Raw genomic sequence first — 16,934 nt, 5'->3', positions numbered from 1 at the left:
CAGCTCCTGGCAAGGAAACGCAGAGGCCTCGCCCTGCTGCCTGGAGCGGCTCTTGCGCGACCGAGCAGGCCCGCGTGCATTCCCGGCGTGTGCGCCTCGTGCTCACACCGTTGCTAACTCGCAGCGCTCTGCCCCGTGTCAGCAATTCCAGGACACTGAAGTCCCGTTCGAGTGGCTCCTCTCCCGTGGAAAGTCTCCCCAGGTGCTCTGCCGGGTGTGGAAACTCCCGCCTCCGAACCCCCGGCAACGCATCCCTCACTCGTGGCTCCACGGCGGTACCGGTCAGACCTGGACCACGCATCCCTCCTCCCCCGCCGCAGCCCCAGGACCCCACGACAACCACAAACAAGCAGACATTATCACGCCGTCGTATCAGCACGTCCCAGAGGCCACTGCACACAGGCGGAAATGAAGGCAGACCCGAAATCTAGATTTTTCTGGTTCCAAATTCTTTATTCTTCATCTTCTGAAACAAATACCTTGTAAGCTTCCGAGTCTGTCTGAAAGTACTATAATCCCCCAATTCGATTCCCTCCAAACGTGTCCTGCAGGTCGCCCAGGGCAGCCGCTGGCGGGGAGTCGGGCTTCGGAGGGCTGCCGAGTTGTCCCCCGCTCGGCCGCTTGTCCAGACCTGAGTCGCCCTTTGACGGCACATCGCAGGCTGCAGCGACTCGGACCCACCTTCCCGGGCGCAGGCCTTCCCGGCCTCGACGGCCCTGCGGGGGCCCCGGTATCAGGGGGTGCAAAGGCCGGTGGTTTCGGCCACAGCTGGCGGACGCTGGACCGCGTGAGTCCGTCTCCTCTGCCTTTTGTTTTGTTTTGTTTTTCTTTTTTGGCACATTATGAAGACCTCAGCGGAAGTCGGAAGAGATAAGCCTAAGAAAACCCCAAGTAAACCCTGCGGTAAAGCCAGTGTCTCAGCCTCGGGAAAATACGGATTCGGCTCCCTTGTGTGAAGAAGTTAAGAAACCGACAGCCTCGGAGCTCCGGTGTGGAGTCGGCGCCCGTCGTCTCGTCCCGGGTTCGCTGCCGGTGCGGACCGGCTTCTCCGTCGCTTCGCGGCCGGCGTCTCCGACTGCACAATGACGCGTCTCCGCCGAGGGTAACTTGCCATCGCACGAGAAGCGCCGCCCGCAGAGCGCTCCGGAAGGTGAGCCAGAGGCGGCGCTCGCTCTCCGGGGGCGACGAGCTGGAAAACGCTTCGACTATTTGCGGTTCGAAGCCTTCTTTGAGCAGCCCGACGGATCTGCTCAATCTTCCTCCTGACGGTTTTCCGACGGGCGGGCTCTTGCGGGTGCAGCTCCTCCGGCGGGTCAGAGCGCTCCCGGCGCGCGCGAGGGGAGAGCGCACCGACCCTCGTGACGCGGGACGTCCGCCGCCAGAGGCGCGCGCAGCGAGAGGCCGGAAGGGGCGGAGCTGCGGTGGAGACCGGAAGCCGCTTCTGCCGGTCCCGCCGGGGCCTGAGGCACGGTCGGGTTAGAGGGAAAAGAGGAGTGTTCGGGCTTGGGGACCGCGGCACGGGGCCAGTTAAAACGACGACGCGAGGTGAGCCGTGTGCGAGCGAGCGCCGGAGTCCCCTCAGCGGCCGGACGACGGGCCCTTCCGGCAAGAGCCCAGGCCCGAGGCCCCCCCAGCGTCCTCCGTCCGGAGCGCGGCACAGGGGACACGGACCGTCTGTCAGCGCAGTGGCGGGTGGGGGGCAGCGCGCTCCGACCGCAGCCTGGAGGAGGGGTCGCCCGGCTGCCGCGGGGAGAAGACACCGGAGGCATCTCTGACCGGCGGCAGCATAGACGCGGACGCGCTGCAGGGGAGCAGCTTCGACCCAGGGAACACGAACCCCTTCTGGAGGCATTTCGGCTGCAGGAGCCTCGGGTCCCTGGACTGTAGCTGTCAGCGGCGCTGCCTTCCGATGTTTTGCTAAATTACAAAGAGGCCGCTTCTGCAGAATTGAACAGAACCCTTCCTTTCGGGGAAAATTATAGGCCGTACCTGAATTACAGGCTCTGGGCTTTTCAAATAACAAACTCGGGAAAAAATCGCTCCCATTTCACACCCCGCTGCACCCAGCCACTCCCTCTCCTCTGTCGGCTGCTTCCAGGGAGCCCGCCAGGGGAAGGCCGGCGAGTCTGAGAGAAAACCTGGGTACAGAAATGCAGAAGAGAAGAGACCAAGAAAAGTAAGTGCCCTGGGTGAGTCCCCGGGGCAAGGCCTGTTGCATGGACAAAGCGAGGCGACTCGCTGGCCTCCTGGGCCCTCTAGCAGCCCAGATGCTGCCCACCACCGCCGCTCGGCCTTCGAATCACCATAATCCCTCACTGGCCCACGGCAAGAACCTCCGAACTGCATCCCCCTTCTCTTCTGAGAAAATCTGAGAACATTCTCGATAGAGCAGGTCGTTCTCTTCACTGTTTCAGTCAGATCACAAGACCCCCCCACTTTCAGTCACTCCCATGGCTGCCCACTGCCGTCATTCTTGGGCTGTAAGCCTAGCTCTCCCTCTGTGATCCCCTGACCGCTGCGTGGCTCTCTGACGTCACTTGCTGTCCTCCAGCCCCAGTGTCCTTCATTGGTTCCTCAGACTTTCCAGGTTTGTTCATGCCTACTGGCCTCCACACGTGTTCACTTCGCTGCCTGATTTTACCTGGGAGGTAAAATGCTCTGGTGGTCTCTACTCTGATCTCCACATAGTTAGCACCTTCCTTTCCTCCCTATCCCTGCTCAAATAAGCCTGGTTCATTTCCTTTATAGGACTTATCATTCTTTATAATTCCATTATTTACCTAGTTGTTTGTTTACTTGTTATTGCCTTTCTTTCTCAGGAGAAAATAAGGTTGTGAGCAGAGGCAAGTGGAGTTTTTCACTGCCAAATCCCCGGCACCTAGAACAGTGATGGGCGCACAGCAAGTACTCAACACAAATTTGCTGAGAGTATGAGAAAGTGAGCAAGAGAAAGAAAGAGTAGAGTGGGAGTTTGTTCTGCAATCATTACAGACTTAAACCTAGGCCTCCAACTTTGTTTCATCAGCAGATCCCAGAAGATGGGGCCTTGGAGGGCCCAGGGCTCATAGCCTGTTTGCCCACATGATGACAAATCAGTGCCTTCTTTCCCACTCAGCTATCGCTCTCTGTGTTTGTCCTCCTTCCTGGGAACTCTAGAGAAGAGGGATGAGTAGAATGATAGGCACCTGGACCGTAGTGGCCAGGGGTGGGTGTTGCAGAAGACCGCGCAGAGACTAAATTCATCTTGTTCTCAATTTTGCCCAGCACTGTTCCTACACCAAAAAGAGGCCCAGGCACCCTCTTCCTCTTTACTGTTGAGCCACTAAGCCAGTTCCTTCCAGAAGCAACACTCTGGCTGCCTCCATGGTCAATATAGTCCGTCTGTCTCATACATGTACCAACCTTTTGGAGGCTTCCAGGGAACCTAATTACCCCTTGTAACATTGCATCTGGAAAATGAATTTCCAGCCCCAAACAACCAAATCAGACTATCCGAATCTTTCAAATAAAATCCTATTCTTAACTTAAAAAACAAACACACACAACTCACTCCCATAGAAGGAGGGAATTTAAGCAGAAATTTGAGGTCTTTTTATCCCCCAATATTCTCATCGGTATTAGAACTGATGCAATTGAGAAGCTTTGTACTTTGAGGTAAATAAAGTAAGGAAGGTCCACATATACCTGATTTAATCTTCAAGAGACTCATCAAAAATACATTGCTGTTCTTCCTGTCTCCTAAGACTAGAGCTTAGAGGGCCTTGTGGCATGTTCAAGGTCAGAACCATGATCAAAATCAATTCTTCACCTTCAGAAAAGCTCTCTGGCTCACCTAGCTTCTCTAACATTATCTTCCAACTCACTTTTTCATTCGAGTTCACTGAGCCCCGTAATTACCCTCCATTTTGCCACTCACTGAAATATCCAGTGCCATCGAGGCATTTTCTTTGCAAAGGTATCATTTCCGGATGGGGTATTTGCATTTTCTCATTTGCAATCCCAATACACAGTCCAGGACTACATTTCCTGGAGTTCTGTGTCTCACTGAATAAATGCTGCAGAAAAGCCACTCAGCTCAACTTCTCCTTCCAGCCGTCTATCCACTGGAAGGTAAATGAGAGAATTATGGAATACCGAGTTCCAGAGGCATTGAGATAAGTGCTGGTTTCAACAAGACCGACTTTGAGGCTTCAGGCAAGTTGTTAAACTCCTCAGAGTCTCAAAGCCCTATCTGTGAATTCGAGGGTGACAATACCTACCACTCAACATTACTGTGAGAATTTGACATAACATAAGTAGTATAAATCACCCAACACATGACCTGGTCATGTTGGGTGTCAATAAATCTTCATTTCTTTCCTTTAGGAAAGATGGAGGAAGTTTTAATTTCCTTCCCTTTCTCCCTTCTCCCTGTGAAAGTCCCAAAGGCACTAGATGAGTGGGGTCATTTCTGAACAGCCAAGGGCCAAACACAAAGAAATACTAGGACTACTCTCCATTCCCTAGGCTAACCCAGAAACTGTCTTTGTTATTTGATTGATTCATCTTATATCCTTATGGGATAATAGAAATAAAGCCGCATTTTACAGTTACATTATCAAAGTCAATATCACATTTGGGTTTGTGTTTCTATGGAAGCATTGTGCTTACTACTCAGAAAACTGCATTTAAGCCCAGAAGCCCAGCTGTCTTTGGTAACTGTTCCTCCAAAAGGAAAACTCATCGAGAAGGTGAGTCAGATGGGATAACTTTCAGGACAATCACGAGCAAGGCCAGCATCTGCGAGTCTGAAATATGGGATGTTATGACACTTGGTGAATTACTTCTGACGTACTTAATTATGCAACAACAAGATTTGCAGGAGCATAACCACACAGTTCCCCTGGGTATGCTGCCAGTGCACTCCACAAATGATTAAATATAAAATAAACAACAGCTAACTGTGAATTATGAAGTTGTAATTCCACCAAGGGGGTTCCAGTGATGTCATAAACCACGAGAGCGAAGTTCATGTCACCAAAGGATCCCAGACGGGCTCCAAGCCTGTTACTCAGCAGTGGTCTCTGCTACAGACACAGCTCCCGAGAAGACCTTCCCCTTGCTTTTGGCCCTTCTCATCTCTGCCATCTCCATTCTTGTTCTCTTCCTCTGAGCTTCCTAAAGTCTGCTGACCGTGCTTTTCCAAATGATGTTTGATGAGTTAAATGATCTGTCATTTAAGAGGCTATTTCTATCCTTCCCCCTCCCCCTGCACACACACACACTTTGGACAACAATCTATGAATTGCATATACTTCATTAGGAAAAAAAGCTTAATATTTAATAGAAAATCCATTTAGGACAAAAACCTTGGAGCATACCTAAAAAGAAGATATTTCAGATGTAACTTGAGTATGTGCCAATCTAGTACCCCACTAATGGGATAAATTTGTCTTTAAACATGGCAGGGGGGGCATCTGGGTGGCTCAGTGGGTTAGGGCCTCTGCCTTCAGCTCAGGTCATGATCCCGGGATTTGGGGATCGAGCCACACATTGGGCTCTCTGCTCAGTGGGGAGCCTGCTTCCCTCTCTCTCTCTGCCTGCCTCTCTGCCTACTTGTGATCTCTGTCTGTCAAATAAATAAATAAAATCTTTTAAAAAAAAAAAAAAACAAAAATGGCAAGGGGGAAAAGTTATGCTGAAATTTCAAATAAAACCTTCTCACAGCCAGTATCTGAAAAAGACAGTAAATGCAAACTTAGTGACCCCACCCAAAAGCTACTGAATCAAAATTCTTGGAGTCCAGGAATCCGTGTTTTTACAGCCCCCCCCCCCAGGTGATTCTGATGTGTGCTAATGTTTGGGAGCCACTGGTCTACTAATGGGACCCAAGGTGGAGTCTGGACTTGGCTTTTACTTGGTAATTCAGGACCTTATCCACCCAAGAGTTTCTGCAAGTCCTCGGGGGTGTCCCCACATGACGATGAATAGGTCCTTCAGTCCTTCAGTCACCACGTGATATCCAGCCACCTTTTCCCTCCGTAGTATGAGTTGATGAAGTTATGCTGAACTTATAAACTCATGCTTTAGAGTTTTGTTTAGAAAATGCTGAGATCCATCCTACTCACTGAATGGTTTTTGATAAAATTCCATGTGCTGGCAAAACAACAACAAAAACAAAAACAACTGGGCTTTTCCAACTGTGCATAAAATAAGTAAGCAGGGGCCCCTGGGTGGCTCAGTCATTAAGTGTCTGCCTTTGGCTCAGGTCATGATCCCAGGGTCCTGGGATCGAACCCCACATCAGGCTTATTACTTGGGGCAGGAAGCCTGTTCTCTCTCTCCCACTCCCCTTGCTTGTGTTCCCTCTTTCACTGTGTCTCTCTCTGTCAAATAAATAAATAAAATCTTAAAAAAAAAAAAAAGGTAAGCAAAATTGCACAAATAGAAAAACTGTGCTTTATCAACCATCAGACAGGAAGGGAAGACTTTGTTAAAAAACAGAGAGAGAGAGATACACAAAATACTGAATCGTAACTTCTAAACGTGGCATACTTTTCATCTGAAAACATACTTAAAACTGAAGTTAAATTGCAAACAATAGTATCTGTGTGATAGACTGCCCTCTCTTTGGTACACGTTTTCTCTTCCAGAATAAGAGCTAAGATAACAATCACCTAAAATTAGTCAGAGTTAGGATTTTTACAACTTTCAGTAATCGCCTTAAATGCCTTTTCCTTTTTTTGCCCCCTCAGGTGAAGCACTTAGAACAGTGCGGGCAGCGAGTGAATGCGCCATGCATTGAGCAGTCAGCAACTGCTTAAGTCATTTACAATAGGAAAGCACCGCCACGCTCTGAAGTATAAAGCCTCCTTCGGTCTGCCCTTCTCTTCAAAACTTTATACACCTGCTGAAGAGAGAAAACCAACGCTTGTAAGGGGAGAGTTGAATGACAGCGGGCCACACAGGCCGGTGGACAGCAGGCAAAAATACATCATTTGATGCCAATCGCTATGAAAGCATGTGGTCTACGCCTACATCTACAGACTTGACAGCATATGAAAATCATCTGGGGTAAAAACGCACGTTTTGGGGAGATTCTGATTTGCTGGGTATGGATGGGGTCCCAGAATCTGCATTTCAAGACATTTCAGTTCATTCTGATGAAGACAAACCAGGCATCACACTTGAAGATCTACAGGATTCGGCCAGAAGTTTGGTAGAGAAAGAATCCCATGACCTGTTACTTCTCTTTGTCTGTTGCCTCTAGATCGTTCGACATGAATCACACAGGAGACACAGAGAAGGAGGAAACAAAGTCAAAAGGACCAAAGGAAGGTTTTCCTGCAGGGGGACAGGTTCCTGCTCTCTAAAGGAGAATGGCGATCCAGCTCCTCACACCCCAGTCAGAGACTGTAACCCCGTAAAGCACAGCCAGTGTTTTAGCAAACACACAGGTCCTCCTCTGTGTGTCAGAACTGGTGCTACGACAGGCCGGTTCCTCGTCTCCAGCTCACCACCAAGCAAGCTCAGAGCTCTGCCTCTCTTTGCAGAAAGCTCTCGGCAACTGCCTCTCTGGCCCCACGCAGAGCCACGTGACGGGCTCGTCCAGTCACCTCACCCACAGTGACCCTTTCTCTCCGCATGTACCACAGCTGAGGCGCACCTGTTACCAAAGGATGCCAAGGAGATTCAATCATCAATTGCCTGGCAGCAAAACAGAGAGTCTCGGATGCTTTATGATACAGAAATGTGGTGTGTATATCTTCTAGGTTGACCAGATTTCAAAGCAACACACGGGAGAGCAGGTCACGTATCCGACTGGGGAACAGAATGTTTGTCTTCCTCTGCTGGTTAGGAAAGCCAGGTTGGCACAAGAATGACAACTGTATGCACAATCACAAAGAACATGGCGAGTATTATTCGTGTCTAACTAGACCCCACAGAAGTCTGAGGGGAGTGGTGAACGGTGCTGTCAGACACGACACCACAGAGAAAACCCGGCACGGCTGGTCTCTGGGAGACACAGCGGCTGCGGGAGGGCTGGGGTAAGAGGTCTCGACCCCTGAGGTCCGAAGTCAGTGTCCTATACTCTCCATTAAATTCAGGGTCAGGTTTGGAGGAAGGCACAGTCCGCACTGATGGATGAAACCAGTGGAAGCATGAAAGGCTGGTGCCATCTCAGAGTTCAAGAAGATTCAGATGACCGGTTCACGCTAATGAGGAGAAGGGTGGCCTGAAGGAGGGGACCACGGGAGAGATCCTCTGAGCCAGACTCCCAGCTCTGCCAGGCACTCATGGTGTGACTTAGATGTGTGTCACTAGAGATCATAAGGCATCAGTTCCTGACTATAGATCAAAAACATCTGTCTACTTAGTCACTTGGTAAGTGACAGGCTTAAAAGCATGGCTTTTGGAGTATGGGAATATTCCTAGTTTTAATGACATTAACATGGCCTCCAACACTGACTGGGAAACCACACTGAATATACATCCGAGCCTGGAGTAAGCGACATTTGTCAGAGACATATCTCAGAGATTCTGGAGGTGGGAGCAGGACAAGAACAGACATGTCCTTGCACGCCTTCAGTGGGACAGAAGTAGGGTGTTCCACTCCTTGTCCACATTACCTCATTATTCCAAGCAACAAACCCGTGTAATAGCTATTAACGTACCAGATTTTTAGGTAGGGAAATCAAGACAGAGAGTTATCTAAAGTCAACCAGTAAGTAAATTGTAGAATCATAACTTACCACGGAATTCTGTAAATACAAAGTAAAATGCTTCAAAATCCCTGATGCCTTAAATCTAAATGAAAGATTCTTGCTTTTTGATGGCTGGGGATATATTTATTGAAACACATTCTTACCTTTCAATTTTTGCTTGATAACATAGTTTAGAAAAATCTCCATTTGATTCCTATGGTGTAATAATAAATTGGCCCTTTATTCCTCAAGTATTTTTGCAAATGCAGTACCCTTTTGGCCTGCTGTGTTCCCTCGAGGAAGACAGGTTTAGCAGTTCCCTGCCCACTTTATAACAAAGACTAGGAGCCAAAGGAAATAAAAGAGATTGTGCAGCATGGTAGTATATTGTGAAGTGGTGTGCTGGTCTCTCTACTCCTAATTCAGCATTGCTTCACTAGACTATAACGCATCCACAAGAATTTGGTTGACAGCAATGATGATGGGATAAAATGAAAAAAATAAAACAGGATCAGGAAGGAAATACGTGAGTCACCTAACAGTAGGTCCCTAAAACTCTCCAAGCCAGTTTTCTTCTCTGTAAAATGAAAATAATTGCACTACCCCCACCTGTTTCTTCAAACTGGTTTTATAAAACACAATAGTGTTGGTAAATGTTCTTAGAGTTTGTGAAGCAGTTTCTTATTTTATGTCACTTCATTACTTATATTATTAATGCTATTAATTCTTTAAGACAAAGTAGGGCATTATTTATACAAGTAATCAGGGAAAAGAATTAAATCCTCTAGCAGTCTGAGTACATATAGTAAGTCAGTTAAAATGATTGACTTTAAGGCCTACCCAGATACAGCTGGAATTTCCTGGCTATTCAAGGTAGCTCTGATTCTCCAAACCAAAAAAATCCAAAACAGAGCAGAAAAAAGATATTCTTACCACCCTGAGGAAGGAGAATGTCGGGGTGAAAGGGGATAAGAAAGGCATAAATTTAAATAGTGCTCCACATATTCTGAGTAAAAATGATCACACCCAGAAAAATCTCTTCTTCCCTGAGGAAAACGAAGAACAGACTCTTAACAGTCAAGTGTGCGGTGATATTATGTTCCGTTTCTCTTGTCAGGAGGGATTCAGCCTTTGAAATATGTGCAGCAAAACTGCAGATTTCAGTTTCATGATTAATGAGCTAAATTACATTTTATTTCTTAAATGTGTTGAGGATTCATCCTGTGGTCTTTCCTCAAACTTGAGCAGAGCTGCTGAAGAGCACATCTGGTTACTGGCAAAGAGCTCTCTGGGTGGTTCCCGTTCTTTCTTCCCTCAGAAATAGGCAGTGCAGGGAACTGCAGAAACTTTTATTGGACAAGTGTGGTTTTTTAATCCTTGAAAATTATGATTCTCTGCTCACCCTTCCTATGAGAGAAAGATTAATTTCTAAGATATATCTAATTCATAATTTAAAGATTTTGTTCTATACAATTTTATATCACTAAATAATACTTTCCCTAAAGAAAATATTTGCATTCATCAGGCAAATATTTTAACATCAACTTGCCTGGGAATGATTTTTGAATACACTTCATAATAACAATTTATATTTTCTCTGCAATTATCACTTTAAATAAGGGTTGTGGCAATGTAGACTTTCATATACTAATAAATGCATTGTATTTTTAGAAGTGCTTCTCCTACCAAAATACTCTACTCTTTAGTGTCACTAGTCTACCTGATCATCACTCTACAAGTTATAAATAAATGTCATTTTCCTTCTCCTTTTTCACAAAAGCATTGTGTAAGTTTTATGACATTAAAAAAGAAAAAAAAACTTATAAAATGAAAAGTCAAGATTCAGAGATCTACGAAAACAGAAAATGTACACTCCCTTAAGACATCTTTCTCCTCAACGGTTTTATGGAGCAGTTCCTTACTAAACCATGTAAAAACTAATTTTTTGAGCAGTAGCTCTCCAACTGTGGTCCTGGAATGTCCTTTAAGTATTATGCAGGCTTTTCCAATTTCAAAAGGAGACATGTGCTCATGTCTAGGGAAGGTTCCCAGCTAGAACAAGCAGAAAAGAAAAAGAAGCTGTTTACTCTGAAGGTCTTTACTGCTGGGAGCCGGCCCACCGGAAACCGGAACTCTGGGAAATGGGAGTGACGTCACAGCTCCCACAATCCTTGTGGAGCTGTTGTTTGTTGTTTGTATGTGTGTGTAATTTTCTGATGAGAGCAAGTGGGTTATATGTTTGTGTATTTTCTTAATTTGTGGTGAAACTCAATCTTTGAAAATGGGATGAAAATTCCTCTGTTAATTTAAGAAAAATCAGTAATGGAGAATGTTAATATAAAAACTGTATAAAAAATATAAAGGAAATATTTTAATACCAAACTACAAACTGCGTCTATTTCGGGGTGGTGAAATATGGGTGATTTTACTTTCCAATTTAAACTTTTTTAATGTAAAATAATACATTTTCTAAAATGAGCATGTATTGCACTTCAGCATTATGCTTATATTAAGAAAAACTACTCATGGCTAGAAATTGCAAAAACAGCAGAACCACACTCTTTAAAAAAGAAGAAGACCTACTTAATTTGCTTACTGCAGCTTTCCTATATATAGTAGGACTATGTCTCTCCCCTACCCGTCCCCTCAAAATCTCTCATCTTAAGAAAATCCTCTAGGTATATTAACAACCATATCATACTTAGAAAATAATTAAGCAATACTTGTAAAAAGCACTGATTATTTCTACAGTAAAGCGTCGAGGGAAGGGGTTTGCTTGGTCTAAAAGGAAGCAGTCAAGAAACGTGTCACAAGGAGCAGAACCTTGAAAGGTGGCATGGCTGGGTTTGCAAAGAAGACGTACGGAGCAAGGACGTCTCCTAAGAGAAGTCAGAGCAGCAGAAAGGGGACTAGAGGACATGGGCAAATGTTTTAGCCTAACTTGCATACTAGGGAAAAGTAAGGGAACAGTTCTGGTCTCTGTGTGAATGGGCAGGTTGCTGGGACATGATGGAAATATAGACTATGAAAGGTAATTAAGAAAAAAAAAAAAAAAAACACCAAACAGGACAAATTTGGTCCTGAGGTATAATAAAATAAAATGAAAACAGAGAGGGAGGTAAACCATGAGAGACTTTTAACTATAGGGAACAACTGAGGGTTGCCCAAGAGAAGGTGAGTGGGGAGGAGGAGGGGGTAACTGGCTGAAGGGCATTAAGGAGGCACTTGATGAAATGAGCACTGGGTGTTGTATGCAACTGATGAGTCATTAAATTCTACCTCTGAAACTAATAATATAGTATATGATAATTAAATTTAAATTTAAAAAATATAAAGCGATTGTGAGTTCTAAAGGAGAGGGCCATGATTTTTTAAAAATATGTTTGTAAAAGAATGTACTCACATGCCCTTTTTTCCTTCAGCAAATTCTCCTTGAGGATCTATTATATCCACCCTGTGCGCCACCTATAGATGGGAGGACAAGCAAGGACTCAGGGAGACCCCGTTAGTTTGGAGGCTGGTAGAGCCATGCAGGAAAGATATTATAGATTTTTAAGAGGAGATGGATTCAGGTGATTTTAGAAGGTAAACTTGTTGAGATTTGGACATGGACTGGACAGAGGCGGAAAGGAAGGAGTCAGGATGAGTCTGAAATTTCTGAGTTTTGTATCCCCATGTTGTGTTAGAGAAAAACAGGCAAAGCTGTAAGAGGATCCGATTGGGCAAAGGGAGCTCTTGGGTGTCACACTTTGTTGTTTTGGAGTCTGAAGCACTTCTGCCAAGTTCACATGGAAATGTTGAATCGGTGGCGGCACATGGACCTGCAGTCCCAAGGCGGGGCGTGTGGCCGTAACCTGGGGGGTCTTCAGTATGCAGGTGGTGAATATTGTTGAAAAGGTGAGCCTATGGGGCGCCTGGGTGGCTCAGTGGGTTAAAGCCTCTGCCTTCAGCTTAGGTCATGATCCCAGGGTTCTGGGATTGAGCCCCACATCGGGCTCTCTGCTCAGTGGGGAGCCTGCTTCCCCCTCTCTCTCTCTGCCTGCCTCTCTGCCTGCTTGGAAAGAAAGAAAAGAAAAGAAAAGAAAGAGAAAAGAAAAAGGGAAAGAAAGAAAAGGTGAGCCTGCAGGAGAGCTCCTAGGCAAATGGTATAAAGTCAGAAGGGGAGCAGAGGGGGCCCAGTGCTTAGGCTGGATTTGAAAGGGGATCCCCTAGACACGGGGAGGTGATTCTCCCACTGACGCATTCACTGAGCCGAGGCAACAGTTTAGCAGCTATCCCAGTGGTAGAGGACTGCTGTGATCCAGACCAGGATTTAGGGAAGTAGGCCTGGTAGAAAATAGAGAGAGAGTCACCTCCCACTCTGGATGAATGGCTACTTGTCAGTACTCAGGTGTAAAGGGTTAGACTCAATACCTATTTCCATTGAAACTTTCAACTTACATGTATTCCTGAGTTACCTTAAAAAGAAGCAGTAACCACCTCCCCAAACCTCTGCTTCCGAGAAGTCTCTAAGTGGGCTATTATAAAATGAATTATCAGAGAGGAAAAATACTTGAAAATACTTGGTTTCATTGAGCTCAACAGCTCTCTCCTTTTCTGAGGATTTTAGAAAATGCCATTTAGGAGGCTTCCATGGTCTCTAGGCACGAGTTTTCCTGGCAGCAGACACCTCTGGGACAACCAGTCAGGCCACAAGGAGTGCAAAGAAGGGTGGCTGACAAAGGCAGGAAGCTAGACCCTGATACCCCCACCACCCACCAGGCCTGGGCCATATCTCCCAAGTCTGTTGCACACCAGCATGAATCTATGTGCATAAATACAGTGGAAACTTGAGCAAATGGGGTTGTAGATACAACCGAAGTGCTGGCTAGGACTTTCACTTTGCCCCATAGTCAAGCTGATTCAACTAAGCATATCCTGACTCAAATTTTGATTGAGTTGGGCTCCTTGGCCCTTAAGATGTGTATCTGACTCTTCTTTGAGAAGCTCTGGCCTCCCCATATACATTTAGAGTACTGGGAGAGTGCGCATCTGTTTTTATGCTTATTTATAACTACACCACCTTCCAGCACTGTGAGGTCCTCTAAAATATAATGACATGACTGATGAGAAATTAAGTGAATGGGGTGAATGTTCCTCCTCTCAGACGAACGTCTGTGGGAATGCAATTTCCCTGGCAGCCCTGGCCTGGCCCTTCTGTTGCTCGCGAACACCCCAGCTCAGATTATCGGGAAGGTCCGCATGACCCACCATCTCTGCTAAGAAGACAGTGTTCCTTCTGCCCCTTGGTTGCTCCCACGGTTGCCTTGACTTGGTGACCTCCAGATTCAGGGTGTGGTAGGAGAGAAGTAGAAAATCCCAAGATTTACGGAAGGGGGTTAAGAATTTTCCTCCTATGTCCTGTGAGTCACCTGAAACTCTTGCCCCCAAAGGGAAGATGGGCAGAAGCCAGGAGTTCAACTTGGGGACACACACACACAAGACCTGGGGTAAGTACTGCCCTTCCTTCGAGGGAAAGAGGGTTCCTCCAACCGCAGGGCCCAATTCTAGGACGGCCAGTGTCTGCCCCCCCCCGGGAAGAGGCGGTGTCCCCGCAGGGCCCCTCACAGGCCGCTGCCCCTTCTTCAAGCCCCGGGTCCCCTGCACACGAGGCCCGCCCACCTGCGCGGAGACGGACCCTGCCCTTCCCCCGCGCCGTCGCTGGCACCGCGGACCCGGTGCCAGTCCCACCGGGGAGCCCTGGCAGCGCCCCTCGCGGTGGGGCTCACCCGCAGTCGCGGCCCCGCAGGCCGGGGCCCACCAGCTGTCGCCGGGCTCCTGCCGAGACGCGCGCGGCGCATGCGCGTACGCGGCCCCGCAGGGTGCTCGCGGCTCCGGCGCGCCCCGTCGTTGGCTGCTCGCGGGCGGCCCTGCAGGGCGCCGGGCCCGGGCTCTCTGCGGGCGCGGTCGGGGCGGCCCCGGCCCGGGGGAGGGGGCGCCCCCTCTCGGCAGGAGGAGGCAGAGCCGGGGCGCTGGGGCCTGGCTCCCCGCGCGCTCACCCTGCTGGCGCCGTGCTCCCCGCGCTCCTCGGACGCGGGAAGACGCGGGGAGACGCGGGCCGCAGCGGGGAGGGAGCCGGCACCTGTGTCCCAGCCGGGATGCGGGATGCGGGGTGCGGGGTGCGGGATGCGGGGTGCGGGGTGCGGGGCACCGGCGTCTGCGCGGCCGTCCAGTCCAACGTCTGCTCCTCACTGCAGTTCGGGATTAACTCTCCGTCCTCCCTCCAGTCTCCACCCCGCAACGGCGAGGGTCCGCCAGAGCCTTCCGTCGGGCCGAGCGCGGTCCGCCCCGGCCGGGACGTTCCCGCACAGTCGCTCCTCGCGCGCCCGCGAGGGACACGTCCAGCCGCGCGCAGACAGCTCCACGCACCAAGATAGGAACCAGCGGGCCGGCCCTTGCTCTTTCTAGTAACTCGAGTCTTGGGGAGCCACGTTAGTACGCATTTTTCAAATCCATTCCTCATTTGAAGCCGAGTCTGGGGACATCGACAGCGGCAAAAATCAGCCTCGGGAAAATCCGTTCTCGCGGATTGGAGCGCTCTCGTTCCGCGGCGCGGCAGAAGGGCTGGGCCATCCCTTACGCGAGGACGAATCCTCGGCCTGACTTCGTCCCTGTATCTGGGAGCTTTACAGGAGCAGCAGAATCCGTAAGATTCTGATTGTCCTTGGACTCTCCTGAGAAGTCACTCTTGTGTGCGATGGATTTGTTCCGACAAGTTTTCTTTATTTTCTTTTACAAAATTTCCTCCACCAACCACTGTTTGTGCCTGTTCCCCCACCTTGCCCTGAAGTGACTATCACCCCTGTACTCGTCTTCCCAATATTTTTTCAAGAAAAGTGGTTCCAGGACAAGTGCGATGTAGTGATTTTAAGTGGAAACCTAAAACCAATAGTTCACAGTTTTCTGTACAGCTACTTCTGTAAGCCTGCCTCACTAAGTTAGACAAATGACCACACCAAGAATCTTCTCATATTTGGACCACAGTAGAGACATCTTACTCAAAAACTTCTATAGGTGGAAAACAAACCCGCTAACCCCCAAACAACACTGACTGTCTCTCCTCAGATGTCTGGGCAATGTATCTCCGTATTTATTGATTTAATAAGAAAGGGCATTCAGAGAAAAGGAGATTGTGGCATTTTGTCGAAATTGTTGTTCTATTCCAGTTAATTTTTAATTGAGTATTGTTAGTCTGCTCATCAAGCGATTTAAATACAAGAATCCAAATTCTCGTGGATAAATATTAATGCTGTTGACATAGACATCCTCTTTGTATCCTTGAAAAGGGAGTTAAAAGACATCAAGCCTGGGGCTGGTGGTACTGGGCCCTGCATCAAATTAAAACAGAATTGGAAGCCGAGACTAATCAGATTACAATGGCATGGACGCACAGGTAGTCCTGTAAATGTTTGCACACCCAGTGGACATAGGAAGTTAGTCCCTTACCCGAGTATTTCCTGTAAATGTCTAATCTCTTGCTCAGAGGAATACTGCAAGAATCCTCTTGAATGACCTTACGAATTGGTTTGAATAGAGGATGCTGAACACCCAAGTTTTACTCTTTCTTCGGGGTAGAGTTCTTCCCCAAGAAACTTTCACCCTCTGCAAAGAAGAAGAAGAAAAAGAAGAAGAAGAAGAAGAAGAAGAAGAAGAAGAAGAAGAAGCAGCAGCAAAAAGCAAGCCTCATCTCCTCAATAAAGAATGCTCCCTGATTTAAAAAAAAAAAAAAAAAAGTACTTCCTATGGCTTCTTCTAACTCCATCTCTCAAAGAATAAAAAATAAACAGATTTTCTCAGAACCATTGAAAGCTGGCACCACCAGGAGCAGGAGCCATGCAGGGATAGCCATGCACACGTAGGCACGCACAGATTTGCAACATCCCAGTCCCCAAGTCCCCTGGGCCCCCCTCCTGCGAAGGAGCTGAGTTCTCCTGGAGCTAGTGGCCTGCTTTGGGAGCGGTGGGCCCTGCTGAAGGAAGGAGCAGGTAAGTAGGGTATTACAGGAGCGGGATTGTAAAAGAAACACATCTTTTAAAATAAAAATCAAATGGACCTCTAGCTGAAAATCTACAGATACCGTTTAAAAGTGGGAAAGGATCTCTGGTGGGGGGAGCGCCTTTTAAAATTCGGATCAGAGTGGATTGGAGCCAGTAGGATAGGAAGGTATCTTTGGTTCTGAAGATGCTGTGATTTTTTCCACAGGGGAGGGGT

General features: G+C 47.8%; 1 protein-coding gene and 1 long non-coding RNA gene across 3 annotated transcripts in view; both read right to left on the bottom strand.

Moving 5' to 3' along the window:
- PRRX1 (paired related homeobox 1) overlaps positions 1-16,934 on the bottom strand; it is a 73,601-nt gene that overhangs the window by 50,594 nt on the left and 6,073 nt on the right. The gene's annotated exons all lie outside the window — the stretch shown is intronic.
- On the bottom strand, positions 8,632-14,624 carry LOC131815128 (uncharacterized). The gene is made up of 3 exons (XR_009347585.1): positions 14,453-14,624; positions 12,088-12,149; positions 8,632-10,091 (listed from the first exon to the last, which is right to left on the bottom strand). It is a non-coding gene; the product is annotated as an uncharacterized LOC131815128 (long non-coding RNA).

The sequence above is a fragment of the Mustela lutreola genome, chromosome 14 (assembly GCF_030435805.1).
Source record: "Mustela lutreola isolate mMusLut2 chromosome 14, mMusLut2.pri, whole genome shotgun sequence".
Lineage (NCBI taxonomy): Eukaryota > Metazoa > Chordata > Mammalia > Carnivora > Mustelidae > Mustela > Mustela lutreola.
Note: the sequence above shows the minus strand (reverse complement) of the source record. Positions and strands in the feature narration are given on the sequence as shown.